Source organism: Mauremys reevesii, linkage group 5 (genome assembly GCF_016161935.1).
Source record: "Mauremys reevesii isolate NIE-2019 linkage group 5, ASM1616193v1, whole genome shotgun sequence".
Taxonomy (NCBI): domain Eukaryota; kingdom Metazoa; phylum Chordata; order Testudines; family Geoemydidae; genus Mauremys; species Mauremys reevesii.
In genome coordinates, this window is record NC_052627.1 from 93,952,955 (window position 1) to 93,970,975 (window position 18,021).

Here is an 18,021-nt window from a genome sequence, read left to right on the forward strand (position 1 = left end):
AGCTAAATATACATCAGTTTTCATTTAAATCTTAATTAAAATAGAAGTGTCTCCTGCTTCTTATGCATTTTATTATCCTCAGAAACTAATTCCAAGGCTGGCTCTCACTCTCACTTTATTAGATTCTCAAGTTGATGAGGAGGGGACAGGGGGAGTATAGTCACAAATGTTAGGTGTCAAGGTCCCCTGCTGTGTGATGAGAACACTCAAATCTCAATAATTCAGTAAGAGTTGTGGATTCTCAACACCTCACAGGATTAGTGCTGATCAAAAGATATTGCCTGTGCCACTATGTAGCCATGTTAGCCATTCAGCCCTGGTCTCCTGTTACACCATGCACAAAAATCCCTTTTGGTTCAGATAATTAACACCTAGTGTCAGGTCTCAAAGAAGAAAGCTGTTTGATGGTCAAGACTATGCTTAGTACATTCAGTAACACAGTAATCACTGATACAATAGGCACCTGGAATGTCTGACACTACAGTGACACTTCACAGACTTGCATTGACATGAGAAGTTCATTTTAATGCCCAGGGACTTACATATATAAGATTTAAAATCTTCCTTCTGCCACTTTGATTCCCTTCTGTTATGAGACCAAATGGCATGTGAAGCCTTCCTCAGTACTCTGTATCCTACAGGTTCTGACCAGATCCTTAACTACCCTGCAGTAGCTTCATGCCATTCCAGCAGCAGAAACCAAGCTGGGTCACCCAATGAGAATTCCCCTTAGGTAGGGAAACCAGATCTACCACAGTGGTTTCTACTGCACCTTCTTCCCAACTTCCCCAGAAGAGGGATCATGAAACAGGAACAAGGACATTCACATCTACACACTGATATCCATTGCCATAATGGCTCTTGGGGCAGTTTAGAACAGCCATCAGGCTATTTAAACATGTGCCAAGAAACGGCCTGGCTCTGAGTCATCTGCAGCATTGCTAACCCCAAATGTTCAAAAATCATGAGATTAAATAAGCCCTCATGATTTTTAAGCCAAATAATTTTGGAGGAGGGGTCTTTACTTTCTGGGTTCTGAGGCTTTAATTTGCATTTGCGTCATATTTTTGAACATTTCTCTGCAAGCATGAGAGTGAACATTTTGTTTTAAAAATACTGAGATCTGGGTTCCAGCTACTGGGGCTTAAAAAAAATCGTGAGACTTGTGATAAAAATGGTGAGAGTTGGCACCATTGCATGTGCGGATCAGGAGGTGGAGGGTAGAAACAGCAACACCTTTCCTCTGCTCCCCTGACCTACACTGAGTACTCAGCTGCAGCTAAGTCTGATGAATTGGGTAAACGGAGGAGATATAAAGCAATACATCACAAGCTATTAAGATCTCCATCAGAGCTAAATATATAAAGTGAGCTTTGTGTTACCTGTCAAATGACCAGCAGGAAAATTAGTTTTTTAACAGTCTGTTGTGTGTACGTGAGATTGTTTGACAGTGTGTTTCATAAGATGCTGGAAAACATGTTGTTGCCACTTAAACTAGAAAGTTCTGAATCAATAACTTAGAGGAATTCTAAGAGGTGCTGCAAATGAAGCATTAAAACAATCCAGCTGAGATGACATAAACAAATCCCATATGATCAAAGAAAAATGGTAGAACTTCAGCTTTAACTATTAAAACAGGTAACATCAAATTTTAAGTATGAGTGAATTTATCTGTAAATGAATTTAGGATAAAAAATATGTACTATGGAAGTAATTCTAATGTCACCTATGCCGCTGTAAATCCAAATAAATCCCATTGAAGTAATTGAAGTTACTCTGTATTTTTAGTGGTGTAACTGAACAGAATTTGGCCCCAGGACATCAAAGGAATTACAATGATGAATTTGCTCCCATGAGTAATTGCAGGAATTTACAGCTGAAAATCAGAAATGAGCATTACATTAGAAATAGAAGGCTTTGGGGAACACTAAGAATCAATCAGTATGAACTCTCTTTTCCCACAGTTATTTAATTTAGGTATGGAAGATGCTACAAATTCAATATTTTATATCTGCTAGTCAGGAGGAAATAGTTGACGAGTCCTAATTAAATTTTCAAACTATTTATTTTCAACATTAATGTGATCCCAAAAAGCTCAAAAATAGAACCCTTTTCTAAAAAAAGAAACAACCTCTCCAGAGACCCGTGACTTAGAATGAATCCACCACTATTTAGCCTAACCTGATTTAGTGAACTTTGACAATGTCCAAATCTGAGGATGTTCTCTTCAGTTATCCAGAGGTACAAAAAATTATCCATGCACTATTTAACCAGAGAGATATCAAACAAGGAATTTTATCTAAGTTACTTACCTGACCAGTATGTCCCCATTAACATAGTATTTCAGTACCCCCTAGTCTGTAACATCCCTAAACTGCTTCAACCGCCATTCCAGAGGAAATGCGTCCATGCTGATGATGGATTCTGCTCGATAATGATCCAACACAGTGCGGACCAACACATGATCATCTTCATCATCTGAGTCAAGATGCCACCAACAGAAGGTTGATTTTCTTTTTTGGTGGTTTGGGTTCTGTAGTTTCTGCATCAGAGTGTTGCTCTTTTAAGACTTCTGAAAGCATGCTCCGCCCCTCGTCCCTCTCAGATTTTGAAAGGCACTTCAGATTCTTAAACCTTGAGTCAAGTGCTGTAGGTATCTTTAGAAATCTGATATTGAAACCTTCTTTGTGTTTTGCCAAATCTGCAGTGAAAGTATTCTTAAATCAAACAACATATGCTGGGTCATCATCTGAGACTACCATAACACTAAATATATGGCAAAATGCGGGTAAAACCATGGAGCAGGAGACATACAATTCTCCTCCAAGGACTTCAGTCACAAATTTAATTAACACATTTTTTTAACAAGCATCATCAGCATAGAAGTATGTCCTCTGGGATGGTGGTGGATGCATGAAGAGGCATATGAATGTTTAGGATATCTGGCATGTAAATACCTTACAGTGCCGGCTACAAAAGTGCCATGTCAATGCCTGTTCTCACTTTCAGGTGACATTGTAAATAATAAGCAGGCAGCATTATCTCCCATAAATGTAAACAAACAAAGCGATTGGCTGAACAAGAAGTAGGACTGAGTGGACTTGCAGGCTCTAAAGTTTTACATTGTTTTGTTACGGAGTGCTGTTATCTAACAAAAAAAATCTACATTTGTAAGTTGCACTTTCGCAATAAAGAGATTGCACTACAGTACTTATATGACGTGAATTGAAATCAAAAGTAATATAAAGTGAGCACTGTACACTTTGTATTCTGTGTTGTAATTGAAATCAATATATTTGAAAATGTAAAAAAAATCCAAAAATATTTAATAAATCTCAATTGGTATTCAATTGTTTCACAGTGCGATTAAAACTGCAATTAATCATGATTAATTTTTTAATCACAATTAATTTTGAGTTAATCACGTGAGCTAATTGCAATTAATCGACAACTCTACTTATAATCATTTTAAAGTAGCTAAGTTTTGACCCTAGGAGCCCTACTCACATCCAGTTAATGCAATGCTATTAAGATACTGTGGCATAGCATGAACTATTTAAGACATTTTTAAATGTACTAGAACCTCAAAAAATTACTCAGAATTTTTCAACCCTCATGAAACAATTCATACAATATATATCTAACCAATAGATTTGTACTTTGATTTTTGTGTCCTATGGTAATCCTATCCAAATTTACATATTCCCTCAGAATAGAACAAACTGCATTAGAATAAAGTCATATCACAAACTGCTGGACACATCACATCTGCTGTTTCATGATCAATAGATCATGTAATATAAAGAAGTGATTTCATAGCTCTTTGGAACCTGTACTGAAAGAGTTTTAATATACCAGAACCATGTGAATTATCCTCAAACCAATAACATAGTTAAATGTGTTGTCTAGGAACATATTTCTATCATCAGCGAACAACTGATACTCTACTAGCACTTTATTTTGTAATGGAGTTTGTTGACACTAGAGAGTTATCTATCTTAGGTATTTCTAAGGCACCTAGCATTTTGATATGTAAGGACAGAAATGAAATGCGTGGATTGGTTTGGGGTGTTTTCATTATTATTTCTTATGCTTGGTTCAGTCAAATAAACCAAAATATATGCAGGAATAAGAAATACAAAACACCTTTTCAATAGGGCTTGAACACAGGTAGGGAATCCAGTTCCTCTAGTTTAATATTTAAATAAATTAATTTATAAAGCTGGGGACACAGAAAGGACTTTTCTTAACTAAAGCTGGTCAAACATTTCAAAAACGAGTTCATGTTTATTTGGTTGCTGTTTTGAGCATATTTGTTTAGCGTGTGTTTGCATCCGTTTTGGTCTATGTAGGTTTTTATCAGGTCAAACATCTGAGCACCTAACATGAATATTTTAGCAAATGAGTTTACTGGCAGCAATGCTAATATAAAAATCAAACTTAAGTGAATACTGGGGAACATTTGCAGAAAGTGAATTTTGAATTAATAAATATGAATATTTGCATGAGGATACTTGTTATGCTCATCCAATCATGGAAGAAAGATATATCATGTGACCTATGATTCCAGTCAAAACTTACTACCACAGCTTGAATTTTGAATACTGAATACTCACAGGGAATAACTGCAAATAATGAGACCAATAAGTATTTGCTAAAATACTCAACTAACAATTTTTAATATTGAATAAATTTGAAAAACTCATAATCTGTGCATGGGAAATCCCCAAACAGACAGAAGTGAAAAATGTCAAGTAAATAATTTGCTATTAGTTATTCACCCAGTTCTCATTTTTACCTATTTAGTCCTGATTTTTAGCTGATATTAATGATGGAGGGAGAAAAAACAAACAAACAAAGCACTCTAACCATTTACTGTGAATTGTCTAGACTATGATGAATATCTTAGTTTCATTTGAAAAGGTAAACATTAGATTCTACAACCAATTCCTAAAATTAATGTGATTTAAAATCCTGGCCCAGACCTCTAGCTGGTATAATCAGAAGATTTCTATTTCAATAGAGATACATTAATTTACACCCACTAGGGATCTGGCCTTTTACTTGTGTCACCAATTATTTAAAAAGTACTAGATTTTGCACTTTGCTTAGCTCAGATGATGAAATACTCTAGTAGATTTCCCTTTAACACTTGGGCAACGTGCAAAGCTGCAGTAATCTGGTGGAATGTTTAAACCAAACAAATCTAATATTAATAGAAGTCTTAAAGAAGTTTTGTGACTAAGCCCTGTTGGGTCTAGTCCAATTCTGTGATCAGAGGCAGGGGCGGCTCTACAAATTTGGCCGCCCCAAGCAATCATGCCCGGGAGGTGCCCCGAGCCGCGGGAGCAGCGGACCTGCCGCGGGCATGACTGCGGAGGGTCCGCTGGTCGCGCGGCTCAGCTGGACCTCCCGCAGCTGCGGACGGTTCGCTGATCCGGCGGCTCTGGTTGAGCTGCCGCAGTCATGCCTGCGGGAGGTTCAGCCGAGCCGCGGGACCAGCGAACCGTCCGCAGTCATGCCTGCGGCAGGTCCGGTAGTCCCGGGGCTCCGGTGGACCTCCCGCAGGCATGACTGCAGCAGGTCCACCGGCCCAGCCTGCCGCCCCCTGGGAAAGGGCCGCCCCAGGCGGGTGCTTGCCCCGCTGGGCTCTAGAGCCGCCCCTGATCAGAGGGGAGCCAAAACTGAAAAAGGAAAGGAATATTGACTAAGTGGCATGGAAGTGGGGAGATGCCAGGTCATAACATGCTCCTTCCTCCCTGCAGAAATTCTTGTGAAAGGACAGAACAAGGAAATAGCTGCTCTGTGTGGGACAGACCCATGCTGACTTCATGGATGTCCAATTGGGAGTTTATGCTGCCTCAAATACCTGCCTGAAGAAGATATGCTGTTCCAAAGAGAGGGGGAAGCAAGGTTGTTGTGTAGGGGCCCTGGAACTACCCTGAATCTCTTAAGGTTTACTTGTTTAGGACATGGAATTTTTTGATTCCCTTGTGAGGAAAGGGGGAAAAGAAATCCCTCCATAACATGCAAACAGTGAATAGGAAACCCCATGTTTTAAAATCAGTATAGGGAAGAATATGATTCAACACTAAAGACACTTTATATTTGACAAATTCTCCTGTATATTTGCATCTGTAATTCATTTAAGATCTTGTACAAATGAAAGAAGAATGTGAAGTCTGGAAAATGTAAATATGCTAAGGACAATTGGGAACTAGTGGAGACCTATAAAGGGAAATCATTGTGTTCTCAGTCTGCCTATTATCAGTGTTTTGTTTGCTATACAAATATAGGAGCAGCAGAGGTGATGGAATTATATAATAGCACACCATGTTTTGAGGTAATTAGTCTACACAGTACCTTCTTTGGAAACCATAGCAACGGCACGGTAAGTCAACTGTGTTATCTAGTGATAGCCTAATAAATAACTTGTGCCACCACTGTAATATACTATTCAAGCGCTATTGCATCAATATGCATTAGCCAGTCAGAAGTTGTATACAAATGGGGCTTTTGTTGTGGGTTTCTTAGCAAAGAAGGGATAATTTCACATATTTGTGTAACAACAAAAAGCACTGTGTCTAGGCATCAACCTAGTGCTGCTTCCACTCCGAATTATCAGCCATTTACCCTGCATTGCTTCTGCCACTTTGTGGAGCGACATTAAGCTAATCACAAAGTACACCGGAATCTGGACAGGCACAAAAAATATACATATTGTGTTCAGACTAAACTCTATTTAATATTCTTACATCATGCTGCACAGATCTTAGACTTCTGTAAGGTATTTGACTTGGTACTGTATGACATTTTGCTTACAAACTTGAACGATATCAAATTAACCTGGCACACATTAAAATGTGTCCAACACATAGGTTTCAAAAAATAATTGTAAACAGGGAATCAGAAACAGGTATGTTTCTAGCGGGGTCCTGCAGGGACTGGTTCTTGGTCTTGCACCATTTAACATTTTTATCAAAGACCTAGAGGAAAACAAAATCACTGATAAAATTTGCAGGTGACAAAAATTGTGGAAGGGGTAAATAATGAAGAGGACAGGTCACTGTACAGAGTGATCTGGATTCCTTGGTAAGCAGCGGCAAGAAAACAATAAGTATTTTAATACAGCTAAACATAAATGCATACATTTAGGAACAAAGAATATAGGCTTACAGAAAAGGGGACTCTATCTTGGGAAGCAGTGACTCTGAATATGATTTGGGGGTGGATAATAAGATGGTGGATAATCAGCTGAACCTGAGCTCCCAGTGCAATGCTGTGGCCAAAAGGACTAACATAATCCTTGGGTACAAAAACGGAAATCTCGTGTAGGTGTAGAAAGTCATTTAACCTTTCTATTTGGCACTGGTGTGACTGCTGCTGAAAAACTCTGCACAGCTGTGGTGTCCATAATTCAAGACAGATGTTGATAAATTGGAGAGGGTTCAGAGAAGAGCCATGAGAATAATTAAAATGATTAGAAAACATCCCTTAGAGCGAGATGCAAGGAGCTTAATCTATTTAGCTTAACTAAGAGAAGGTTTGAGATTGTAATCGTGATCCCTTTAGTAGCTAAATAGGGAACAAATATTTAATAATGGGTTCTTCAGTCCAGCACAGACAGTTATAACTCAAAGTTGAAGCTAGATAATATCAGACTGGAATAATGTGTACATTTAATAGTGAGGGTAATTTACCATCAGAGGAATTTAGTAAGGGTCATTTTGGATTGTCCACTAGTGGCAATTTTTCTCTAAAATAGGATCTTTTTCTAAAAGATAAGCTCTAGGAATTATTTGGGGGAAATTCTTTGGCCTGTGTCATACAGGAGGTAACTCTAGATGATCACACTGATCCTTTCTGGCCTTGGCATCTATGAATCATCAAAAAGTAAACATTTCTAGTACGACAACTCAGTCAAAAATGGGAAGTTTTAATACTGCCAAACATAAATCTGAAATGTATTAGGAAGAAAGTATGGGTAAAATTCACCCCTGAGCAGAGATCCAACAAAATAAGGCTTAAGTAGTGCATAGGTTTTCTGCTGGCCCTCTGCATAGGGATGCCAAGAAGAAATAATATGTTCTGTCAGCCACCTGCCTTTCAGCAAGACAGCAACATAGAGTATTGAGTTGATCTCCTCACCCTTATCTTCCTAGCTTTGCTAAACGGGGCAGTGGAGTTAGAAGGGCTGTGTTGAATTACTGGTGGGGGCTACTCTGTTTCCACCCCCACAATATTTCTTCCATACCCAGGGAGTGAGTGAGATGGGCAGCCTGGCTCCCACTTCTTCTCCAGCCCAGCCCCTCAGCACCGCACAGAGGGGTCTCCTGGAGGCAGAGGTGGAACAGGGCTGGACAGGGAAGAGGCAGCCAGGTGGAGCTGAGTCATTTTGAGGTTGGAGGTGGGGGGGTATGTTTCACCTCCAGGGCAGGAGCTGCTGCCAGTTGCGAGAAAGCAGCAGCCAGGGCAGGGAGCAGGAAGCCAGGCAGGCAGCTGCTCTGGATGCCCCAGGTAGGCGAGTGGGGACACTGTGCCCCCACAGCCACACTGACCACGCCACTTCCTCAGCCTGTCATGTGTCTCCGAGGCCAATGCAAGTGCGTGCCTTGCCAGCCTTCCCCACCCCAATGCTGCCAGAGCCCTAGAAGCTGCCCAAGCTACTTCTGCACCCTGGACTCCTCGGCACACACCCTAACCCCAAACCTCAGCCCCTCCATTCACCTGTACTGCTAATGGTGTCAGCCTTAATAATCCTTCAACTCCTAACACAAACATCACTTTGCTTGCTTTCCTGCTGTCCTCTATTCCTGGCAGGCTCTTCCAAACCCAATTTACCATCTCAATAAGAACTCTCTTCTGCCACAAAACCCATGGAAATTGGGCAAATTAACATTCAAACAAATGTAATTTTTCAACATGTTGAAAGAGAACTGCCTATGAAGCGAGTGACTACATAATCTTAATCTGGTAACTTTGTTCAGACCCACATGTGTGTGTTGGCTAAAAATCCAGGTTGTCAACTCCTCAGGATGGGCATCTATCACTTCATTGAACCAGGTACAAATACTGAGCTGAAGAACAGTTTTCATAGATAGGGACAGAACAGACCACTGTGATTATCAACTCACTGGTTCCAAAATGTGGTGATAAAGTACAGTGTACTCGGATACTAAAAGATAGTTATTTATCCAAACATACACAAATGACTTTTAGCAGGAGTATAAAACAATCACACATCAAGTTATTCTTCCATCCATATTGATTTATATTTGGTTCACATGATAAGTGCAATTATTTGGGTCACATTGTTAGCTTTCACAAGAAACAGAATCCATGCAGCTGAGTTGTATTGGCTGGTCCTGGTGCTGGTACTACATCGTCATTCCCAAATGTCTTGGGATAAGTTTAAACTTACCCAGGCCTAAACTTGTGCTGAATGAGACCCTATTCAAGCTTGCTGAAGTAAACAGGACAACGCAGGATATCAATCAGTTCAGAACTGTGACCACTGTAGTTGCAGTACACTCCATTGCGAACAGGTGGGAATCTTTTTTAGTTATTGTTGGGTGTTGCCACAAAAATGTAATATAATGTCATGTTAAAAAAATATTTTTCAACATTTTCAACTGTTCATTTTTCTGTGTAGATGTAATACTTATGTTCTGCCACATGAGGGTATGTATCCCAGTAAATAAACGTACTGAAGATGCTACTTCATCAAACAGAGATTCTAGTTACAGTTCCTCTTTTAAAAAACAAAATCAGTATGAGTAACACCTTGAAGTATTGTACAAAGGCTGCTAATATTGTACTGGAACAGTTAACAACAACATTACTGCAATTGCAATTCTTGAGAAAAATACTTTAAAAACATCATTTACTGCAGCCTTGAAAAAAATCACTACAATCATTTAACAGAACAGGTATAAAAATCTTCTTTCCCATCCATACTTTGATGCAGAATCTAATGCTATTTTGTTAATTTCAGGCAATCAGATGAGTAGAAATTTGCTAAATCAATGTACAAATAAGGAAAGTAAAGATAAAGGCCCAGTTTCCTCCTTCAGTTATGCCAATTTCTATCTACAGTAACTGCATTGATTTTAGTGTGTGTGGGGGGGGGAAACTATGGCTTTACACAAATGTAGCTGATAACAGTGTCTTTATTCTGCTTCTCTAATATTAATATTCTTTGTGACTTATTTAGGGATGAAGGATGAATTCAAACTAGAACAGGTAGAGATGGAGAGGAGATATGATTACACTCTTAAATATATCAGAGGGATAAATACGATTAAGCTAGATAAGTTTATGGAGGATGGTATGATAGGATAACGGGCTTAAGCCTGCATCTTGCAGGAGGTCAGACTAGATGATCATAATGGTCCCTTCTGATCTTGAATTCTATGATTCTATGATTCTATGATTATTTCAAATAAACTGAGAGTTGAGCACAAAAATAAAAAAGGTGTCTACATAGTACCTAAAGAGATCTGGAAAATTTCAGAATAAAGGATGAGTTCTGGTGAGCACTGTTATTTTATAGCAATTGTACAGAGTTCAGTACTGTGATCACTTGTGGGTGAAGCCATAGTGAGAGTAATAAAATAGTTTGATACACTACATTTGACTTCTAATGCAAGTGTCCACCTGTCTTTTGCTGAAATTGGCTGGTGCCAATGGGAATAGCCTGAGTCACTGTCTGTTCTCTGTAAATGAAGGGAAGAATGGGTGCGGGGGTATTTTTCTCCTGCATTGCTGTGACTTGAATTTCAATGTGAGAAGCAACTTTTACCTTTAGAATCTCAATAGCACTGAGTTAACAACAAGCTCTCTCAGTATCACAGCAGTCAGCTGTGACCATGTCCTTACTTGACATTTCTGGGGATGTGCCAAAACATTAAAAGTTTGTTCCAGATGAAACCCAGCCTGAACAGTGAAAAAGCTCTCACCGTTGCTAATAAGCCTAAGTGAGATACTGCAACAGCCAGAATTCACAGCCTCATCAGCCACAGTTAGCCAACTAATTCAGACTTTTTACAGCTTGGACAAGATGAGCTCTTCCCCTCTGGCTCTAATTAATCTACAGTGTCATATAGTTAAGCCCCTCCTGACCTACAAGAACAAGACAGATGTTGGATATCCCTAGTCTGATATTGCCCAGACTTGCTCCTGGATCCTCTGAAAATGGATACTAGTGTCCAAAATCTGGGGTCCAATCTTGACATTCTTACAAGAGAAGACTCCAGCTGAAGACAGTGTCCCCCAAAGTCAAAAAGGAATAATTAAGGAGTTAGCCGTTCCACCCCCTTGAAGAAACTCACTCACTTGCATCATAAGATGCCTCATTCTCAGCTTTTCTTCTTTATTTCTCTCCTTCAGTCTAGCTAAAATATTGGCCACATACTCTAAGCCTTTTTATTTCTTCACTTTATTTCTTATACGGTGCCTGGGCTGACTGTGGCCACCTCTGGAAGAAGAGTTCTTGGGGGCAACGGTGAGTTGCTATGTAGAAATAAATAAAAGAAAAGGAGAATTCTGAGTCTCTCTGGCTGACGGCTATGTACAGTATTGCTTAGTTCTGCTCACATATAAGGCACTGCAGCTTTTATATACGAGTCAAAAAAACTCTCATATTAAGTTTTCCTTTTAATTGTAAAAGTATTTTTCCCATTTGTGTTTGTAGAAGGTGCCAGAGCGGCAGCCCCATTGGCCAAGGTTTACAGAACCAGTGCTAATTTACTATATTCCCTACTCCCATGGAATAAGAGTTTAATGTGAAAAATATTTTAATTAATTATCTAATTAAATCAGTGAGCCTAATAATTTCTGTGGCATATACAGCAAAGTAATTCCTATGGCTTTTTTCCCCCTTGTGCTGCTGCTTAATTTTTTAAGGTGTTTGCCTGTCTTCAGGAGAAGCTGTCATTTTGCGATGAAAATTGATGCAACACGTTAGAGAAAACATTAGCTCTCCTGGGTTTTTGCTGTTTCCCCTTCATCTAAACTAGAAATAATTCAGATTTAAAGTACGTGGTTGCTCTTAAAAGCTAACTGTAAAAGTTGAGATATACTTCATAAATGGAGAATGGACAGGTTTTCAATCTCATACTGTGACTGGAAACTCTGAGTGCTAGGCTCTGCAAAGAAACTCGGTGTGATTTCCACGGTTTTTGACCAGAGAGCTAATCCCACTCTAGTGCTGTGAAACTACCCTGACATCCCAGCACCTTCAGAGGTCATGCTGCTGCTATTGCTCTTACCCCCACCTCCACAAAGCAGACAGAAAATAAGAAATGGGGAGTTAATGCTTCCTTAATTCGCATTAATACCCAGTAGGTTTATGTTTGGAAATCTAACAGGTTAGGAGGCAAGCATGCCACAGAGTAGCTGCTCACCTAAGCACCACCTTCTGTTTCCAGCATGCCCTGCTCTTAAGCCATAGATTCCCCAAACCACACTATCCCTGTTTTGGGGCTTGTACAGCATATTGCTTCCCCTACTCCCTAGTTCAGTCAGGTATGTCTCCTGTCCACCTGTACAAGTGGAGCAGAGCATCTGACCCACATACAAGTGTTTCTTTTCTGCTACATGCTTCATTGTCTGATGTACAGTAATGACAAAATCCTGTCAAAACATGTTTCAACATCTTTTTTTTAACAAGATTAAAATTACACACATTTTCAAATAACCCCATTAGGCAAGATGTTTTAGAAAACATTGGAGACTTAGATTATCATGGCCATGCTGTCTGAAGTGACTCATGATCATTAGTGCCACTGTAATACTGACAGATCCCTGGGCAGGATCAAACCTGGGACTTTTGGAGATTAGTGCATGAGCCTCTACCTTATGTGCTAAACAACAACTGCTGGTTAGCTAAGGCTATAAAGCAGACTTATTACTCTCTCTCTCTCGCTCCCTCTAAGTGGTCTCGGTGCCACTAGATGGGACAGAACACCACACCCAGGAGGTGTGTGGGTTACACCAACATCAGCACAGAAATCCCAAACTGGTTGTGCATTCTATAATTAGATTTCACCAACCCAGTAACAAGTGTGAACTCCTCAAGCACTATAATAGTCTTACCATGCAGTCACAGACAGTCACTCTGAGTATTCCAGGCTATCTTGTCACCCAGGCAAGCAGGACTATGTGATAATGGTCACTTTACTCCAAAAATCACAATATTCAGGCGACTCCCAGTCCCAAAGGACCAGTCAGTCACGTACCCCAGGTCAATTGTACTCAAATCTCAAACTAAAGACAATTCCTGTTTGGGTGACCAGATGTCCCGAGTTTATAGGGACAGTCTAGATTTTTGGGTCTTTTTCCTATATAGGCTCCTATTACCCCCTACCCACTGTCCCAGTTTTTCACATTTGCTGTCTGGTCACCCTAATTCCTGTAGCCAATCCTGTAATTAACTAACTAAAAATTTATTAGCTAAGGAAATGAGTTATTTGCAAAGTTAAAACAGGAAACACGAGCTTCTATCAGAAGCAGCTCTATATGTCCTTTCAGGCTGACTCATGCCAAGGTGCATGGAGATCTCTTATGTTTAGAAATCTTTGACACCCAGAGTCCAGACAACATAAAGATTCCAGTTTCTCCTTGTGAGGGATTTTTATCCCCTTAACTCCAGAATCCAAGCTGATGGGATGAGTTCATGCACCGAGTGAGGAATGCAACCAACAAGATCTCTGTCCTTTGATGCTACACAATGCCTTATTTGCTTTGAATGCACCATCTTGAGTGCAGAATAAGCAGTTGACTTTTCCTGTTTAGTGAGTTACACAATTAGAGATTTACAATACAAACACTCAATATATCTGTATTCCATGGTATAAAGTTGTTATAAGTGGGATTAAAACATGCAGCATCCTACAAGCATTCCATAGAGACTAAACACATTCTCATAAGAACATAAGAACGGGCATGCTGTGTCAGACCAAAGGTCCAACTAGCCCAATATCCTGTCTTCTGACAGTGGCCAATGCCAGGTGCTTCAGAGGAAATGAACAGAACAGGTAATCATCAAGTGATCCATCCTCTGTTGCCCATTCCCAGCTTCTGGCAAAACAGAGGCTAGAGACACCATACCTGCCCATCCTGGCTAATAGCCATTGATGGGCCTATCCTCCATGAATTTATCGAGTTCTTTTTTGAAGCCTGTTATAGTCTTGGCCTTTACAACACCCTCTGGCAAAGAATTCCATAGGTTGACTGTGCATTATGTGAAAAAATACTTACTTTTGTTTGTTTTAAACCTACTGCCTATTAATTTCATTTGGTGACCCCTAGTTCTTATGTTATGAGAAGGAGTAACTAACACTTTCTTATTTACTTTCTGCACACCAGTCATGATTTTATATACCTCTACCATATCCCCCCTTAGTCATCTCTTTTCCAAGCTGAAAAGTCCCAGACTTATTAATCTCTCCTCATGTGGATGCTGTTCCATACTCCTAATCATTTTTGCTGCCCTTTTCTGAACCTTTTCAATTCCAATATATCTTTTTAGAGATGGGATGATCACATCTGCATGAAGTATTCAAGATGTGAGCTACCATGGATTATATAGAGGCGATGTATTTTCTATCCAATTATCTATCCCTTTCTTAATGATTCCCAGCATTCTGTTAGCTTTTTTGACTTCCGCTGCACATTGCGTGGATGTTTGCAGAGAACTATCCACAGTGACTCAAAGGTCTCTTTCTTGAAGTCAGTTTACTGGCCTGTAATTTTCCAGGATCACCTCTGGAGCCCTTTTTAAAAATTGGCGTCACATTAGCTATCCTCTAGTTATTTGGTACAGAAGCTGATTTAAATGATAGGTTACATACCACAGTTAGTAGTTCTGCAATTTCACATATGAGTTCTTTCAGAACTCTTGGGTGAATACCATCTGGTCCTGGTGACTTATTACTGTTGAGTTTATCATTTTGTTCCAAAACCTCCTCTAATGACACCTCAATCTGAGACAGTGCCTTAGATTTGTCTCCTAAAAGAATGGCTCAGGTTTGGGAATCTTCCTCACATCCTCAGCTGTGAAAACTGATGCAAAGAATTATTTAGTTTCTCCGCAATGGCCTTAGCATCTTCAAGTGTTCCTTTATCATCTCGATCGTCCAGTGGGCCCACTGGTTGTTTAGCAGGTTTCCTGATTCTGATGTACTTAAAAAAATTCTTGATAATACTTTGAGTCTTTAGCTACCTGTTCTTCAAATTCTTTGTGGCCTTCCTAATTATATTTTTACACTTCATTTGCCAGAGTTTATGCAGTTTCTATTTTTCCTCACTAGGATTTAACTTCCACTTTTTAAAGGATGCCTTTTTGCCTCTCACTGCTTCTTTTACTTTGTTGTTTAGCCATAGTGGCACTTTTTTGGTTCTCTTACTATGTTGTTGTTTTTTTTAATTTGGGATATACATTTAAGTTGAGCCTCTATTATGGTGTCTTTAAAAAGTTTCCAGGCAGCTTGCAGGAATTTCACTTTTGGCACTGTACCATTTAATTTCTGTTTAACTAACCTCCTCATTTTTGTGTAGTCCACCTTTTTTAAATTAAATGCTACCATAGTGGGCTGCTATGTGTTTTCCATGCCACAGGGATGTTAAATTTAATTATATTATGGTCACTATTACCAAGTAATTCAGCTATATTCACCTCTTGGACGAGATACCATGCTCCACTTAGGACAAAATCAAGAATTGCCTCTCCTATTGTGGATTATAGGACTAGCTGCTCCAAAAAGCAGTCATTAAAGGTGTCAAGAAACTTTATCTCTGCATCCCATCCTGAGGTGACATGTACCCAGTCAATATGGGGATAGTTGAAATCCCCCATTCTTATTAATATCTATCTTAACTCTACTAACCCAAAGGTAAACCAGGCTGGTTTCAGCTATGCATTCATCGGTGTTCAGTGATGTCCTGGGCCTTGGCATGAGGTGGTACCTGGTCTGCCAGCATCACAATCATGATTATCATAATAACTTGGTCTTTCATCAGGAAAGTCTATAAATAATTCAATTAAAATTAAGTAATTGATAGAAATAGTAAATCAGCCATCAATACTAGCAGGGCGGGCGGGCGGGCTGCCCGCAGCCCCGCGCAGCGCGCGCGCTGCGCCGCCGCCCGTCCCCCGTCCGCGTTCTCTCTCTTCGCGCTGCTCGCTCTGCCTGCATGCGCCTGCGGCGGCGGCCGAGCGCCGGCGCCGCGACCTGCGCTGTCTCGCGCGGAGGAGCTCGCCGGCGGGCGGCGGGGGCGGGACCGCGCGCGCCGCTGCCGCCAGGTCCGGGTTCCCCCCGTCCGCTCCCGGTGCCGCCGCAGGCATGGCGAGAGAGCTCTCCACAAATGCGCCCGCCCCCCGGGCCGCGCCCCGCGCGCCTGCTTGGCGCGCTGGTGTCTAGAGCCGCCCCTGAATACTAGATCCCCATATGTCATAGACTGTAGTAAATTTGTATGAGCCTAAGTGCTGAGCAGGAAGATGTAATCAATGGAAACTTTATTAAAGATTTGTGCCACTTCTAGGAAAAAAATTGAAAAGTTGTTCTCCATTCTTTTCATTTGCCTTTGCAGTGTTAGGCAATGGTTGTCCTTGGCAAGTGACTTATTCTGCTGCAGCATTATTTGAAAAATAGAAGAATGGAGCAGTAAATGTAACAGTGAGAAAAGAGGATGGATGTTTTCATATTTCACCCGGCTGTCTTTTTAAAGCTTAAAAATGGGGCCTTTTCCATCTAGCAGCATCTGAGCCAAGGTTACTAGTCATCGAAATGTTTCATTAGAGTAAAATACATCCCACGGACTCTCAGCCTACCTACCATAGATTGCTTATACTCTTCTTTGGGGATAACAGTGTGGATTTCTGTGGTATGCTGGACTTAAATTCTGCTTCGGGGGCCCCTGACTTCTTCATGCACTAGTGGTAATTTCTGCAGAAAACAGTCATTCATTACTGATAACAGATTGCAAAGTCATTCTATAACGTATGATTTTTCTAAGTGTAAAAATGCACCATACAATCTGTACAAACATCAGCATAATTTAACACTCTCAGGTCCTTTTGCTCTGTGAATACAGTCATCACAGTAACATGTTCAAAGATTTTCTGCAGAAGAATACCTGCCAGAATGTATGGCCTAGGAACAGCTCCCTTTGGTTTCAATTCTAAAATGCCCTCTGTTGGCATTAATAATAGTATTTGAAATTATTGATATGGGAAACCATCAAACACCAATTTAACCATAAATGTCTTTATTAAGTCCAAAGGCCAAATGGTATTTTATAGAGTTGCTCTAAACATCTCAAACAGACTAAAAATAAGCAGTCACTACCAGTCACCCAAGCAGTCACCCAAACAGTAACAAAACATTGATAAGCATTGATCAAATTCCTTAAAAAGAGGCTAATCCCAGGGTGCTTGCACCCATATTGGTTGGCCCCAATGTGGTCAGGCACAGGTATTAGCAATGAACCCTTTAAGAGTTTGCTGTTTATACTCTGTAACAAACAAGTGATGTTATTGCCAGAAACTTCAGCTAAAAACCAATGAGACAATTCACCTTTATTTTCCATCTTAATCCAGATAAGATTTACAATCTCCTTTCTTCCCAAGGCCTTTCTTCCCTATTTCTTCCTCCTCCTTGCTTACCCTCAGACCAGTGGGAAGATTTGTGCTTGTTTCTTTCAAGATAGTTACTGCAGATGTTTATTTTATTAGTTACCTTCTCAACCATACATCCTTTCCACACTACAAGCAATACTACTTATTCTCGGGACTTTCTTTTACTTGCTGATTGGGGCCTTTTCCTTACTAGCCACAAGCCACAAAGCAAATATATTGTTTTCTTAACCAAATGTAAACTAATTTTAGTTCTCTTAATTTCATAATTATCATACACTCTCCACAAGGGTAGATTCCCCACCCTGAACCTGTGTGGAGCTCTTGTGGCATTAAAATCAATGGGACTTTTTATGAATGCAGAGGTGCCCACCTGCTTCAGAGCT